The sequence below is a fragment of the Lasioglossum baleicum genome, chromosome 7 (genome assembly GCF_051020765.1).
Source record: "Lasioglossum baleicum chromosome 7, iyLasBale1, whole genome shotgun sequence".
In the NCBI taxonomy this organism is placed as follows: Eukaryota; Metazoa; Arthropoda; class Insecta; order Hymenoptera; family Halictidae; genus Lasioglossum; species Lasioglossum baleicum.
In genome coordinates, this window is record NC_134935.1 from 1,993,201 (window position 1) to 2,011,561 (window position 18,361).

Consider the following 18,361-nt stretch of genomic DNA (forward strand, 5'->3'; position numbering starts at 1 on the left):
TATTGTTAAAAACATAACGAACGGTAATAATATAACTGGACTAAGAGTTTCATAGTTTTCCTTAGTGAGTATCACTGTTTTTGGGTAAGTATATCTGTCAATTTATCTATGCAGATAAAGCAGTATGTTAATTAGATTACATTTTATATCTGACAATATTTGTTGAATATAATAATTTTAATCTCAGTTTTTATGCCTGCAGATATCCAGAAGCTGCAGATTTAATAATTAATTAAACTAAACAAATGGACCAAAAGTTTACCTGTGAACATCAATTTAGAAACGTTTTGCTAAGATTAATTGGCTTATCTTTTATATTTGTTATATTTTTGTTCATATTTTCATCTTTTATAAACACATTACACATACATGAAATAATACGAAATAACAAAGGTTGTAATATATAGAATGAACATGATCTTAAAACAATTAAATTGAAAAAATTATTTATAATTATTATAAAAAATATCTTTTGACACGCTTGTGAGGCGTTTTTACCTTCTCGAATTTATATTTTACGTATTCTATAAAACATTACATGTATGAAATGTAAATATAAAATACATGTTTAGTAAGAGTAAAAAATAGTTTGGGAGATTATACTTAAACAATTTTATTTTAATACAAAAAATCAATGAAAATTAATTAACAATTATTGTTTAACAATATAGAAAAAATTTTATTTGTTAACAGTTAAGATTGACTATTTTTTAAATGAATTTTAGTGCAAATTTCATCCCGATATCTCTTATGGTTCTAGAGTTATAACAAAATGTCACTAAATTTCTCGATCCAGCCCATTGTGAGTCACCATGACTCCGCGAATACATAGGATTAAATACCCTGTTTAGAACAAATGCCACTAACGTTCTTGAAAAGAAATTTTGTACAAATTGATGAACAACGCGGTATTCGGTAAAACTATGGAAAAATGTTCGGAATCATGTAGACGTAAACCTCGTGACACGTTGGGGATGGGCTACATGGTGCAGAGGCAATGATCGCGAAACCAAATTTTCCATAAACGCTATGGATTTTCCGAAAACTTTTTTTCAAGAAACCAATCTATGTGGGTATGTGCATATTAGATATATCCAAAACCTGCTTGTACGGATTTGATCATGAGTACATGGTTCCTCGATATGGTAAAACCTGTAAGGTAATGTACACAGACACCGACAGCATAATTTATCATATTATGTGTGAGGTCATTTATGAAACCATGAGACGCGATATTAACTGTTTCGACACAAGTGATTATCGATAGAGAATAGGTATAATTTCCTACTTGTAAATAAAAAGGTTCCCGGCTTGATGAAAGACGAGAACAATGGGATGATAATGATGAAATTTGTCGGACTGAGAGCAAAAATGTACACATTGCGTGTAGATGGAAAATCTGATACAAAAAAAAGCAAAAGGTGTAAAGTCTAACGTCGTAAGGACAACAATATCGTTTGATGATTACATGGGATGTTTGCAAGATGAAATAGCTATGAGTCGTACACAGACATCCATACGATCGAAATTGCACAAAGTGTTCGACGATCGGCTGGAGAACTTCGGAATAAGCTTCCAGGACAATATTAAGAAATTACGTGTAAAAGAAACGCGTCGACCAATCTTGAGAGAGAGATCCATGGATATGATGTTCAACCGTCATATTGCATACTGTACATGCGCTATAGCTGTACCTGTACATGCACTATACCTGTACATGCGCTATACCTGTACCTGTACCTGTCTGTAGCTGTTCCCATACCTGTCTGTAGCTGTTCCTGTACCTGTTCATACCTGTCTGTAGCTGTTCCTGTACCTGTTCATACCTGTCTGTAGCTGTTCCTGTACCTGTCCATACCTGTCTGTAGCTGTTCATGTACCTGTCTATACCTGTCTGTAGCTGTTCCTGTACCTGACCATACCTGTCTGTAGCTGTTCCTGTACCTGTCCATAAATGTCTGTAGCTGTTCATGTACCTGTCCATACCTGTCTGTAGCTGTTCCTGAACCTGTCTGTACCTGTCTGTAGCTGTCTATAGCTGTCTGTAACTGTACCTGTATCTGTTCCTGTACCCGTCTGTACCTGTCTGTACTTGTCTATAGCTGTACCCGTACCTATTCCTGTACCTGTCTGTACCTGTCTATAGCTATCTATAGCTGTACCTGTACCTGTATTATCGATATAAAGTAGCATCCATCGAGTCATATCAAGTTACCATAAAATCATCAACCTTGAGTCGGTTCCCCTTATCTTTATCTTTTCAAATGCATGTAGGATCGTGTCCGAACGGAAACACGTTCGAACTTCGCTCAACACGTGTGGTCCACAACCGCTTGTGGTGACGTCACTTCCCTCGAGTTGATGTGGAAGTTACATCCTCGTACCCCCCCCCCCCTAAAAATAAAAAAAGAAACCAAAAGGGGGAGGGTACGAGGATGTAACTTCCACATCAACTCGAGGGAAGTGACGTCACCACAAGCGGTTGTGGACCACACGTGTTGAGCGAAGTTCGAACGTGTTTCCGTTCGGACACGATCCTACATGCATTTGAAAAGATAAAGATAAGGGGAACCGACTCAAGGTTGATGATTTTATGGTAACTTGATATGACTCGATGGATGCTACTTTATATCGATAATACAGGTACAGGTACAGCTATAGACAGCTACAGACAGGTACAGACAGGTTCAGGAACAGCTACAGACAGGTATGGACAGGTACATGAACAGCTACAGACATTTATGGACAGGTACAGGAACAGCTACAGACAGGTATGGTCAGGTACAGGAACAGCTACAGACAGGTATAGACAGGTACATGAACAGCTACAGACAGGTATGGACAGGTACAGGAACAGCTACAGACAGGTATGAACAGGTACAGGAACAGCTACAGACAGGTATGAACAGGTACAGGAACAGCTACAGACAGGTATGGGAACAGCTACAGACAGGTACAGGTACAGGTATAGCGCATGTACAGGTATAGTGCATGTACAGGTACAGCTATAGCGCATGTACAGTATGCAATATGACGGTTGAACATCATATCCATGGATCTCTCTCTCAAGATTGGTCGACGCGTTTCTTTTACACGTAATTTCTTAATATTGTCCTGGAAGCTTATTCCGAAGTTCTCCAGCCGATCGTCGAACACTTTGTGCAATTTCGATCGTATGGATGTCTGTGTACGACTCATAGCTATTTCATCTTGCAAACATCCCATGTAATCATCAAACGATATTGTTGTCCTTACGACGTTAGACTTTACACCTTTTGCTTTTTTTTGTATCAGATTTTCCATCTACACGCAATGTGTACATTTTTGCTCTCAGTCCGACAAATTTCATCATTATCATCCCATTGTTCTCGTCTTTCATCAAGCCGGGAACCTTTTTATTTACAAGTAGGAAATTATACCTATTCTCTATCGATAATCACTTGTGTCGAAACAGTTAATATCGCGTCTCATGGTTTCATAAATGACCTCACACATAATATGATAAATTATGCTGTCGGTGTCTGTGTACATTACCTTACAGGTTTTACCATATCGAGGAACCATGTACTCATGATCAAATCCGTACAAGCAGGTTTTGGATATATCTAATATGCACATACCCACATAGATTGGTTTCTTGAAAAAAAGTTTTCGGAAAATCCATAGCGTTTATGGAAAATTTGGTTTCGCGATCATTGCCTCTGCACCATGTAGCCCATCCCCAACGTGTCACGAGGTTTACGTCTACATGATTCCGAACATTTTTCCATAGTTTTACCGAATACCGCGTTGTTCATCAATTTGTACAAAATTTCTTTTCAAGAACGTTAGTGGCATTTGTTCTAAACAGGGTATTTAATCCTATGTATTCGCGGAGTCATGGTGACTCACAATGGGCTGGATCGAGAAATTTAGTGACATTTTGTTATAACTCTAGAACCATAAGAGATATCGGGATGAAATTTGCACTAAAATTCATTTAAAAAATAGTCAATCTTAACTGTTAACAAATAAAATTTTTTCTATATTGTTAAACAATAATTGTTAATTAATTTTCATTGATTTTTTGTATTAAAATAAAATTGTTTAAGTATAATCTCCCAAACTATTTTTTACTCTTACTAAACATGTATTTTATATTTACATTTCATACATGTAATGTTTTATAGAATACGTAAAATATAAATTCGAGAAGGTAAAAACGCCTCACAAGCGTGTCAAAAGATATTTTTTATAATAATTATAAATAATTTTTTCAATTTAATTGTTTTAAGATCATGTTCATTCTATATATTACAACCTTTGTTATTTCGTATTATTTCATGTATGTGTAATGTGTTTATAAAAGATGAAAATATGAACAAAAATATAACAAATATAAAAGATAAGCCAATTAATCTTAGCAAAACGTTTCTAAATTGATGTTCACAGGTAAACTTTTGGTCCATTTGTTTAGTTTAATTAATTATTAAATCTGCAGCTTCTGGATATCTGCAGGCATAAAAACTGAGATTAAAATTATTATATTCAACAAATATTGTCAGATATAAAATGTAATCTAATTAACATACTGCTTTATCTGCATAGATAAATTGACAGATATACTTACCCAAAAACAGTGATACTCACTAAGGAAAACTATGAAACTCTTAGTCCAGTTATATTATTACCGTTCGTTATGTTTTTAACAATAAAATTAATAGATTAACTATATTATTGTTAAAAATTACATACTTGTTTTAGGTAGGTACGAACTTTTAATGCAATTGCAAAAATATTCATATTTGGATGGTATTTAATGTATGTGAGTTGCTATGCGTCAGGTGAGACGTCCCCGATAACTTTAAACAATCATAATTTCCAAGATCGGATCGGTTCGGATATGATTTTTTTGTGGGGATATGTAGAGGAAGGTCTAATGAAAATGATCTGTTTATACGATTAGGTCCAGTTAGGTCCTCTAAAAAATACACCTTGCAAATTCTAAGAAAGTATATAGATTTTATTCATTTCATTAAATATTAATTTTTAATACATTGCGAGCAACCATCCTCAACTAACGGCGTTAATTGTTACCGCAAAGGACTGTTTTTCATTTACACAAAAGACCCAGAATAAATATTAAATAGGGTAATCAGGACACCTCGATGAAAAGAAGCAATTTTTTTGGCTGAAAAATACTGCATCCCAAAATGTCTATCTTTGTGAATTTATATTAACTACAGTTTTTGTGAACGAACATTAATTTTTTCAGCTTCGATGTTGATGGACATTTAGGAGGCAATATAAATTTATTAGAAATCGATATGAGAAAGAGAGAGAGAGAGAGAGAGAGAGAGAGAGAGAGAGAGAGAGAGAGAGAGAGAGAGAGAGAGAGAGAGAGAGAGAGAGAGAGAGAGAGAGTCGACTCTTTCGTGAAATGTCACTAAATTTCTCGATCCGGCCCACTGTGTTAATAATTCAAACCTAATTTTATATGTTTTAGCATAGCATCCCACGTGAAACCTGGTAAAGTGTAATAATATGGTGGATCTAAACTGTAGCTCTTAATACAAGTTTTTATGAAAATTTTCAAAAACATCAGCCAGTAACAAAACATCAGCTTTCAAACACAGATCGCTGTATTCACCCAAACTTTTTGTGTTGAAACGCTTCCACACATTCTCGGCATGCACATAATCACTAGACTGCGGATTTTATACATATATGGCAAAAATGAGTATGTGCAATTTAAAGCAGTGGACAGGTTAACAGGATTTAAAAATATCAATGTACTCGTTTCAGCTAATTAATATCATTAGAGAAAAAATTATATTTCTATTTGGCTCCTATGTTGTGCAATTTATGAAGACAATTTTTATTTTTCATAAAGATCCGCAGTCTAATAATCACGTTCGGATACGGTTTCGCCTGTCAACGAACTGTAAAATGACTCGCAAACAAAGATCGTCTAATTTATCTACGCAATCGAGATATTCGTATGGAAAGAGACACCCTTTCGCGTCAACAACATGAAATTTTCTATGGAAAGATTTTGAAATTCGGAACGCGTAAAATTGTCAATTTGTTTGTGTCGAGGAAAGATGCTAATTTGTCGAGACTTGTGTTCAAACATTTTTGTACGAATCGATGAATCGTAATTTAATACAATTACGCGAATCTGATTGCTGATCTTCAACATTTTTGTAAATGAAATATACTTTTCTTTAGTTATTGGTAATACGTTGACACTACCTTCAAACGCATTAGCTATTTCTTCGATAATGAAATGTGAATCGTACCCGGATAAATTGTGGAAAACTATGGGAATGCAAAACGAATTTTTGTAATTTAAATTGCAATCTTGATGCGTGGGGCCTCTATATCGTCCTGTTAGATGACAATGATCGCGCACCCGTATATCCTTTTCCTCACATGGTTTTTCACAAATGTTGCAATGCGCTGCGTTGATAAGTGCCTCGCACTGTTCATTCGTTAGCTGTTTCATAATTTATCAAATAAAAAAATTATAAGAAAGATCTTATTTTTTATTTAAAACCAATCCTCCTCCTCCGCCTCGTCCTCCTACTCATACAATTAACTCGTATTTATTAAAAAGAAAACAATTACAGTAATAATATCGCCCCCTTCCTATACAGCGAGATATTTTTTACATTAGTGAAAAGTTACTCTTATCTACTCTTTAATTATACAAATATACAAGTATTAAAAAATAATTAAAATATAATTATTGCAGCGAATTTCTTGTCATTTGTCTTCATTATTTTTGTTTCCTGCGAACAGACAGATAGACAGTTATATATCATGTTATATACTTTGGGATATTTTTTCTTTGAAAATTTATTTACCTTCGAGCGACGATTCTTTGACGAATCCTCAGACGTCCATACCGCGCTTCGCCCAGAATCAATCTCCAATTTCGCAATCACTGTGAAACGCTGTGTGAAAAAAATAAAAAACGTAAAAAGAGGTGTTTGTGGTTTTGACGTGGAAAAAATTCAAAGTCGCGTCTTTATAACTGATACTTTACGTGTTTTTATAATTGTTAACCCCTGCTCGAAATGTTTGTACTTCGCGCAGACTGCAATGGTATGTGATGTTTTTTGTCGGTTGCCAACAGTGAAGTCGACACGGTCCGTCATCAGCAATTTCATACACGGGATCGTGAACTAGTACATCGTATTTCGGAGAGTTGAAATCTTCCAAATTTATCGAGTTTATTTTCATTTTTCGAAGGATGTCTCTCTCGAAACATCCACCTTTGTACGCTACGACAGGATTCGCGTAATCGCACACAAAATTTTGAATTACATCGAATATATCGTGCTGTTGATATTTTTCATAACCGAAATCTTTAAATGGAATCCCGTGTATGAAATTGCTGACATACCATGCAGACTTTTTGTCGGCGTCGGATAAACAACGAAAGTTCTTCCCCAAGCGAAATTCGGAGAGTTCGAACGAGCCGTCGTGACAAACATCGATCATAGCTAATTCTTTGCATATAAATTTTTTTTCCACAATTTTTTCCACTAGATTTTACATCGTTTATTAATTTTTTTTATTGTACTTACCGTTGAAGAAATGGGGATGCGCGAAGTTGGCTGGTCGGATGATAAAAACACACACGCGATGTAACTTCGTATAGCGATCCTGATTGTCGACGTTTTTTCTTATGGTATAACTTCATACGACGACTGTTACGAGCAATTTATAATGGATACCCCTACCCACTAATGTAAAAAATATCTCCATATAATATTCCACACACACGCAACAAGTCCAACGGGCAGTACGCGAAAACCGTCACGTATGGAAAAATGGTTGATCTTTGAATCTCAACACGACAAACGCTTGCAACGATGGAACGTTCACGAAGACTTCGCGTTCCATCGCGTCCTGTTCATTCATTCTTACCATCCCCACCAACTACAATAAAAAGATGGAAGAAATGATTTGAAATGCTACTCTTAATGTTTACGATAGCTGACTGTATGGCGATGGCAGACAGAAACAGCGACACGGTCCTCTTACATCTTGCATTACATCGATAAGAAGATCTTTCAGAGGCGACCGTTGTATATTTACGAAATTAAACAAGACGTTCATCGAACTCGTGAGATTATACGTTCGTCGAAATCTCCGCTCGATAACAAAATCGTCGATAAACTTTATAATCGTAAAAAATTTACAGCATGATTGATTATGTTCACAAATATTAATAACTATACTAATTTAAATGATAACAAAATGAAATCTGTGCGAAAGTGCTCTGTACACCTAACTGAAAAACTTCTGTAATACAAGAATTTACACAATTTTCCTCGAAACCCTTGAAAATTGCCAATGAACGGATGCTGTTTCAGAAAGCGTGGCGTAAAATCTCTTGGCTTTCAATGAAGTATACTATCAAGCGACCTTTAGCTACGTTGGATAGAAAAAATTCCATGACAAACGGAAAAATTTAGAAATTGACTTCTTTCTAGATTTTCGGCCAAATACCCCAGAGTTGGGCATTAATCGATTAAAATTTTAGTCAAGATTGATTAATGTGTATGATTAAAAGAAGAAATCATCGAAAAATCGAAGACTGATTCAATCGATTGATGAAGTTAATAATCACCATACGGTCTATCCATAAATTGTAATAACCAGGGAGATAGAGACAGAGAGCGGAGATGAAGAATTGACAGAAATATATCTCAAGAGAAACTCAGTTTACATTTTTTTCAGTATTCATACAGTTTTGATTCCGTATTTCATTTCGAAGTTCCAGCAGTTAATCATTAATGGAACGTTTGCGAAGACTTCGCGTTCCATCGCGTCCTGTTCATTCATTCTTACCATCCCCAACCAACTACGATAAAAAGATGTATGAAATTATTTGAAATGCTACTTTTAATGAATGTTTACGATAGCTGGCTGTATGGCGATGGCAGACAGAAACAGTGACACGGTCCTCTTGCACTACATCGATAAGAAGATCTTTCAGAGGGGACCGTTGTATATTTACGAAATTAAACAAGACGTTCATCGAACTCGTGAGATTATACGTTCATCGAAATCTCCGCACGTGAGAAAAACCGCTGGGCCTCGACAAATCGTGGTTGAGAAAAATTATTGACTGGCTGTATGGTCCCCTTACATAAATCTTTCAGAGGGGACCGTTGTATATATTTATGAAATTAAACAAGACGTTCATTGAACTCCGTTCAAATGAGTGTTTTACCTCAAGTTTGACAAATCGATGTTGAGAAAAATTATTGACTGGCTGTATGGTCCCCTTACATAAATCTTTCAGAGGGGACCGTTGTATATATTTATGAAATTAAACAAGACGTTCATTGAACTCCGTTCAAATGAGTGTTTTACCTCAAGTTTGACAAATCGATGTTGAGAAAAATTATTGACTGGCTGTATGGTCCCCTTACATAAATCTTTCAGAGGGGACCGTTGTATATATTTATGTAATTAAACAAGACGTTCATTGAACTCCGTTCGAATGAGTGTTTTACCTCAAGTTTGACAAATCGATGTTGAGAAAAATTATTGACTGGCTGTATGGTCCCCTTACATAAATCTTTCAGAGGGGGCCGTTCTATATATTTATGAAATTAAACAAGAAGTTCATTGAACTCCGTTCAAATGAGTGTTTTACGATAGCTGCATGGCGATGACAGACATAAACAGTCTTGCATGTAGAGACGTGAAAACATAAACACGTTCGGACACGTTCCCAAGGATCACCCCTCCCTCTCCCCCTCACCAGGCAATACCAGGAAACTGGTCTTGAATGCAATACCTGGAAACTGCCCCCCCTCCCCCATCTTTCAAGATATGGGCTGTATTTCCCCCCCTCCCCCTCCCCCAAAAACATGATGCAATAATTCCATTAAAAATATGACGTAATATATGCTCGTGCAATACCGCTCGGCGGTACCGCTCTCCCGTGAAGTGGCGGTACCGCTCTCCCGTGAAGTGAAAAGTGAATTAGAACCCGCCTAGAACATCTACTATCGTAAAAAAACAACTACTACTATTTCCTCCACAATTCCGGCAAATCGAAATTTATCATCTAGTAAACTAATCCTCTTAACTCCTTAAAAAAATGCTAAAATTGTTTGGTTCTTTAAAAAGGTTATTCCATTGCACAGTGGGCTAGAAGCCCGCTTTTCTGTGGCCAAAAGTCAATTTTTCAAGTTTAATGTATTGGAACAATTTGTTCCCTATGAACTGACAAATCTTTAAAACTGCCAAATCCAAAATATTATTCATTTCAGATGATTCTGTGATGAGTACACTGCTGAACTTATGCAAAATAAAAATTGTTTGCAAGAAACAGAAATTAAATCGAATGTTATTTCTTCTCTTAATGATTCTAATAGAGGAGAAATCATATATTTACATGTTCAATTTCTAAGATTTTTCAACAATTTCGAATTTCATCTACTCAATTTTGCTATAAATGCATAAAGATCTGCAATCTAGTGATGAGATACAGCGTTTTAAAAAGACACAATATCATAAAATTCAAAGTAAAATTGAATGCGTTCTATACAATTTATGTGTATTATATGTATAATTCTATATAATAACATATAGATTATATAATTATAATTAATTATATATCTAATTAATTATAATTAATAATTAGATTATAATTCTATATAATCTAGTTTCTAGTATTTTTTAATCAATATAGAAATAGTGCAAACTTTAAGAATTTAACCTTTTTGAAAGGTTCTAAATAAGTGCTTACATATGTTTGACATGATGATTGTTTAATTTCAAAATTTAGTCATTAAAAAAAGGGAATATAGTATAGGTTCGAGCTGCTGATGCCTGTACGTTTCAGTTTTATACATATAGATATGTATTAAGAACTGGACACACGAGATATTCGACAACACTATACACACATAGGTAATTATTTACAAAAGCACCACCCTCTCCGATTTTGATAAAATTTATATATGATATAGATATGGACATTTTGAACAACTTTTTCCTTTTCCAATATAGGGGGGTCGCTTTTAGTTTTCGAGATATTTGCAAAAAACTATCGCGAATACTGTATTGAATTTTTCGCATTCCTGGACACTCCGCTGCAACGTAGACCTGTTTAGGTGCGGCGTTTGTTTACATTTTGACGCTGTAGAGATAAGAGAGAAAACAGGGGGGCGGAAAGGGCCAGCCTGACACCACACACACCCACCCAGTGCTTAAGACGCACCCAGTGTTTTTAAAAAGAAGGTTTCCGTTAAGAAATTAACATTTGCACCAATTTTCACTATCATATTTGTAATCAGCACATGAAAATACGTAAGAATCTAGAGTATAATTTAGAAACAGTGGGTGCGTGTTAAGCACTGGGTGGGTGTGTGTGGTGTCAGGCTGGCCCTTTCCGCCCCCCTGTTTTCTCTCTTATCTCTACAGCGTCAAAATGTAAACAAACGCCGCACCTAAACAGGTCTACGTTGCAGCGGAGTGTCCAGGAATGCGAAAAATTCAATACAGTATTCGCGATAGTTTTTTGCAAATATCTCGAAAACTAAAAGCGACCCCCCTATATTGGAAAAGGAAAAAGTTGTTCAAAATGTCCATATCTATATCATATATAAATTTTATCAAAATCGGAGAGGGTGGTGCTTTTGTAAATAATTACCGCTATATTAGGTATAACTAATTTTGGCCACAAAAAACGTGTTTCCAAATCATTGAAAGCATTTTTACCACAATTTTCCAAATATCTTTAATAATCTGACAAAAAATGTGTCCAACAAAAGTTGATGAGTATTCTCTTTTCTACAAATTTAAAGAAACATTTTTTTATAAAAAATGAAGGTCACCTCAATTTTTTAAATGTTAACATAAATTTGTTACTTCATAATATTCTAACTGCTATCGATACGAATTCAACGACCTATAATAACATAACATTAAACCTTGAAATAACGTTACAATTGTTTTTGTGGATTAGGTTTTAGGTGCGAGACGCGATGAGAATAAGACATTAGGTTATATGTATATTGGAAGCATGCTGTGTGGATGTCATTCTATGTTCTATAATGTTTATGTTTTGGGTACGTTGCGAGCGAGAACCGGGAGAGCGGATGGTATGCCACGAAACGCGAGAGAACAAACATCGATATATTGTGAGAGAGAACTAAGAGTGAGACGAAGTGAGAGTAAAGAGATAGAGAGAGACCGTTGTGCGAAACACGTGTCGCGAGAGTTTGTGATAAAACATCTTACTGTAATTATTCAATTCAATATCTACTTATTAAACAGTTATTCATTTCTTTGTCTAATCCGCGACTCGTTTATTGTGATCACCCACAGTTTTGGCCACAAAAAGTGGGCTCCTCACCCGTTAAGAGGCGTGGGGTGAAACGAAAAACTCGTTAGAGTTTACCGCAGATTTCCAGGTAATTTCGAGCAATACTTCTTCCGTGTAACCTGTAACCAGAGTTGGGTATTAATCGATTAAAATTTTAATCATGATTGATTGATTAATGTGTACGATTAAAAAAAGAAATCGTTGAAGAATCGACGATTGATTCGATCGATTGATGAAGTTAATCGTCAATCGTTGATTAAAAAAAGGAATCGTCGAAAAATCGGATGATTTAATCAATTGTTGAAGTTAATCGCCTCACGGTCTATCCATAAATTGTAATAAGGAGGCAGAGAGAGAGAGACAGAGAGCGGATGGAGAATTGACAGAAATAATAATATATTTAAACAAAAACATGGTCGTAGTTTTGCAGGAATAATAACTTCAAACATAAAAGCACGTAAACAGAGTTTGTATTATAGACCAAATGACAATTCACCTAAACTCAGTTTACATTTTTTTCAGTATTCATACAGTTCTGATTACGTATTTCATTTCGAAATTTCAGCAGTTAATCATTAATTATTAATCAATTAACGACTAAAGTAGAAATTTAATCGTTAATCGCAATTAACGATTAATAAGTATTTAATCGTTAACCACAATTAACGACTAAACGAAGAGATTAATTGTTAATTGCGATTAACGATTGAAATAGAAAAGTCGTCAATCGTTGATTAAATTTTTGCCCAACTCTGCCTGTAACTATAGATACTCGTCCATGTTCTTAGATCTACCTATCGGAAGCATTCGGGGTATGTATCCGCTTTTTGCACACCAGCTTCAGCCTTATTGTCACGTGCTCGATTCTGTCTTCGAGGGAATGCTATTGATTTCCTTTCACGTGATTGTCCTTCAGTCGATGAGTTGTGCAAACGGCAGAATCTTCTACCATTGTGCCACTCCAAAATTTGTCGACTCGATTAATCATGACAATTAGTATCCTTCGCGAGGATTGCCACGATCGTCTCTAGTGACAGAACATCAGCCCGATCAGCTGGTCCGATCAAGCTACTACATATGCACAGTAGCGTGTAGAGACAGCCGTGATGTAACGCGAACGACTTCAAATCAGCAGTGGTGGATCAAAACAAGTGGGGGCCCCAAGCGGTCAAAATTTCGGGGCCCACCCTAAAAGAAAGAGTTTCAAGAAAAACTCTCATAAAGTTATATCCAAAAACGAAAATTCAATAGTTGGTTTCTAGATTTGTTCCATTATTTTACCGGGGAGTAAATAAGATACAACACAATGAATGACCCTTTTTTTAGCAAAGATACCTCTTAACAGTAGCCAGGGCTGTTGCAAAATTTTCCAAGTTAAACATTTTCTGCCCCCGCGGCTGCTTAGTCCGCTTACCGCTTAATCCGCCCCTGCAAAGCGGATTCTTTATTTCAAAGAAAATATTTTGTGCCAATTTCCAACCTCATGTGTTGACATAGCAGGTACTAACAGTGCTTCGGTTGAGCCCAACTTTTCTCGCGCATGCGCGGCGATTTCAGCCTCAGTAACGTGAGTTTCTTGATAAAATGGGATTCCTTGAGCACCCCGCAGAACTTTAAAAAATTTATATGATTTGATTCTAAAAAATGTTGTATACCAGGTGTATACCAGGTGTATTTGTGTATATTTTGTAACTCGTAGGACACGTCCTGGAGTCTTTTTGTGCGGTAAGATTATTTCGGTACATTCCCGCCAATATAACTGCCTCAGGGCTCTGGCCGCTCTGCTACCCAATAGTAGATACGTCACTGATTTCTCGCGCCTGCGCGAGAAAATTTGGGCACAATCGAAGCACTGGGTAGTAATGGGGTAACAAAGAAAATCAGGTGGGTAAACTTTTCCTTGCGCAACCAGAAATTTTTTCGTTTCTTCTATACATTTTTGCCTTTTTCCTATGTTATCCAGTAGATTTGGACGAGAAGAATCCAAGTTTCCATCCTGCATGATCAATGGTTCAAAAGTTGTGAGGTTGCATTCTTTTGCTGCATCATGTGGAGCTGAAGCGGGGCGTGTATTCGGTCGAGTCGTCACCGGTCGGGCATTGTCGGGACCAGGCTTGCCATATTCCGCGCGTGCCAGGCCCCCTACCGCTGCGCCCCTCGCCGCGGTACTACGCTGAGCCCGCCCCACTCTTCCCACTAACACTGACGCGTACCGCTAACTTAGCTTGCTCCACGCGGTACGCGTCAGTGTAGTGGGAAGAGTGGGGCGGGCTCAGCTTAGTACCGCGGCGAGGGGCGCAGCGGTAAGGGGCCTGGCACGCGCGGAATATAGCAAGCCTGGTCGGGACCCGTAGCGGGTTTTACGCGGGAACCGTCTTCGTTGCGTCACGTTGCGTCGTGTTGTGTGTGCTGGCGAGCAAGCGTGCAATCGAGCTAACCATTCAATATTTTAAGTCAGGCCAGTGTGCCCAGACGGAATACGTTTTTTCGCGCATGCGCGGCGTTTTCAGCTTTACAATTAGCACAGCTTAGCACAACAGAAAAAATTAAAAGAAATGGAAAGTGGGGGACTATAAAAAAAATCGTTTCAATTTTCTGTCTTATTTTTTAACTGTTGAAATTATTTAATTCTGCAAGAGTGAGGGGCTAACTTCAAGGAGCCTCACGCGTGTGGTTGGACGAAGAAACAATTGGAAAGTGGCTTCGAGCGACGTTCAACAATGACCGTATCTCCAATAGCTTTGTGATCGTTCGCAAAACCATTTGGTCGAAGGTTTATTTTGCAGGAAATAGAGCAAACAGCAACTGACAGCCACCGTCGTGTTACAACAAAGGATTTCTGTGGGTACCGGCAATCTGCTACCTATGGATGCATAAAGTCCATAGTCTAATCATTACATTCAGCAATGATATCACTGTTGTGCCTCGGCTCTGACACATCTGCTCCGCCGTGTAAGCTCGAATGCTTTATAATATCATATTTCATAGGCCGCTGCATACGTACCGTTCAGTATGCATTACGCAGTTACATACCTGGTTCTTGTGCCAGACAGCTGTGAACACAAACACATTTAGTACCGGTAACTTTCTAACGAAAAGTTGGATTTACCTTCCGTTTGCTCACGCTGGCTGCCACCGACTCTCACACGTATACATTTCAATAACATATCGCGTTTATTGGAAAACTATGCAGAGGAACAGCGTGTCCAACTGTACATTTCGCAATCTACATGTGATGCAAAAATACAAATTAACAATGAAAACTCGTCCTTCATCTTATCGGCATTAACAGTCTCTTTGGCTACTGCCAGGAAATCAATATTTACTACAATATTAACACTGGTACATATACCTTTTGTGCTATAACAATTACAAGACTGAATTTATATAGATTTTTCGCAATTTTTATAATAACACTGTCCAACAAATTTCAACTTTTTAAAAGTATTTCGATTCCCACTATGCGATTCTTGTAGAGTTTTCCGCGCTGATTCCGAATCTGGTTTTAATTTTTCTCCTATACGTCCAGTTTTTGAGAAAATGGAGTTTAAAATAAGACATATTTTTCAACTTTAAACAAATATTGCGATGTTATTATGAAAGCTATTGAATTGTACTTTACAGCAAAAGATTCTGTAGACTTTCCCGAATACAGTGATATCCAATATTAATACATTACGATTGTTTAAACATGTTTAAACAATGATTAAAGACGGAGATGCACCAATTTTTGCGGATATTTTCGAATTTATCTCAAAAAATAAGGGTCCAGCGAAAAATTGAACTAAACCACGCGAAAGAGCAGACTTTTATCTTGAGAAACCCCCCTGTGAAGTTTGCATGGTCGACGTTTTCTTCGAACCAGAAAGCAAAATATCTTCGCCCGACATGAGTTGTCACCAGTGGCGCTCACCACCAGAACGGTCGTTCGCCGCTCCGTATCAGAGTGGCCAGACGAGTCCGACCTTGGGACTCGCGAGGGGAATACAGTACCCCTTCTCTGATGACCAGCAATATGCGCAAGCGCGACGGGGATCGAGTAAGGCACATGGGAGACACGTTGCGCTTGCGCGATGGGGACGCAACAATGACAGATGACATATTAGAAGTTTTAGGTTATTGCCGCATATCGAACCTATTACCTAATGAAATGAATCATATGAATCGTTCTAGATATTATCAACATTCTTTATTATAAATAAAATGAATTGTAACATGTGGGAGTTTCAGTTGTGAAATGAAGTATGCTTATTATGTATAATATGTATGTTGAAAAAAATGTTGAAATCTGTACTACTGAGTTACATTCCAGTAAAATCCTAAATGTCCTAAAAATAAATAATAATCTATTTTAACACTTTTAAGGAATGGACATAGCAAGTTTTGAAACTACCTTTTTCAATGCATATCTTAAAAAGTTTAGTATTGGGAAGATGACACAAATTGTAGAACTAAAAATATTGTGTGAATATAATAAATATATTATACATAATACAGTGATATACAATAAAATTGTAGGACAATATAGCCTATCAGCTAGATATACATATACGCTACGGGAAAGGATGACTGGCGTGGGCGTTCAAATAAGAACTATTCAGTTATTGCCAGTGAAGCTGTCCGCCAAGAGTGAAATTTATTAATGAACTCTACGAACTGAACACTCAGAGCGTCACATAACACAATCAAATACAATTTGATACAATAAAATATAATAAACAAATACACACACACACCAAAATAAGCAAACAAATACTCAATGTATATCACTGTCCTTGCCGCTATTCTCAGTTTCACCAGCGAGCAAGGTTCCAGGTGATTTTTTTGGTATTTCTTCTCTATTGTACATTTGGGCATTAAATAATTCTAACATCTGATCTGTTATTTGGAAGCTGGAAGCATCAATTTGTTTTGATTGCAAATATAATTTAATACGTGTAAGATCGCGAAGCGTGTGTGTCCAGAAATAGCTTTATATTTCGCTAAACAGTCAGAAGTTAAAATAGACATTCTTTTAAATAAATTTCCATCCAAAGTGATAGCTAAAAAAGTGTTACACCAGTGGTTCTTATTAGGCATAAAACCTACCGCACGAGAAAGAAATAAGTTGAAACGATTAGATGTTGTTGAATTTTGGAGCACCGTTAGGAATTTAAAGGATGAATCTGATAATTTGTTGTACGATGAAATTGCAAAACTTGCGTTAATATGCTTGTCATTGCCGCATTCAAATGCACATGTGGAAAGATATTTTTCCATTATAACAGACATAAAAGATAAAAAAAAGAAACATGTTAGATACACACACGATTCGCGATCTTACACGTATTAAATTATATTTGCAATCAAAACAAATTGATGCTTCCAGTTTCCAAATAACAGATCAGATGTTAGAATTATTTAATGCCCAAATGTACAATAGAGAAGAAATACCAAAAAAATCACCTGGAACCTTGCTCGCTGGTGAAACTGAGAATAGCGGCAATGACAGTGATATATATTGAGTATTTGTTTGCTTATTTTGGTGTGTGTGTGTATTTGTTTATTATATTTCATTGTATCGTATTGTATTTGATTGTGTTATGTGATGCTCTGAGTGTTCAGTTCGTAGAGTTCATTAATAAATCTCACTACAACTTTTTAAGATATGCATTGAAAAAGGTAGTTTCAAAACTTGCTATGTCCATTCCTTAAAAGTGTTAAAATAGATTATGATTTATTTTTAGGACATTTAGGATTTTACTGGAATGTAACTCAGTAGTACAGATTTCAACATTTTTTTCAACATACATATTATACATAATAAGCATACTTCATTTCACAACTGAAACTCCCACATGTTACAATTCATTTTATTTATAATAAAGAATGTTGATAATATCTAGAACGATTCATATGATTCATTTCATTAGGTAATAGGTTCGATATGCGGCAATAACCTAAAACTTCTAATATGTCATCTGTCATTGTTGCGTCCCCATCGCGCAAGCGCAACGTGTCTCCCATGTGCCTTACTCGATC

At 36.4% G+C, this 18,361-nt stretch overlaps 1 protein-coding gene and 1 long non-coding RNA gene across 2 annotated transcripts in view; one reads left to right on the top strand and one right to left on the bottom strand.

The window, feature by feature from the left end:
- The window catches only part of Ptp36e (protein tyrosine phosphatase 36E), a 476,599-nt gene that overhangs the window by 109,366 nt on the left and 348,872 nt on the right, over positions 1-18,361 (top strand). The window lies entirely within an intron of this gene.
- On the bottom strand, positions 4,982-6,925 carry LOC143210362 (uncharacterized). Its single transcript, XR_013009241.1, has 2 exons — positions 6,849-6,925; positions 4,982-6,773 (listed from the first exon to the last, which is right to left on the bottom strand). It is a non-coding gene; the product is annotated as an uncharacterized LOC143210362 (long non-coding RNA).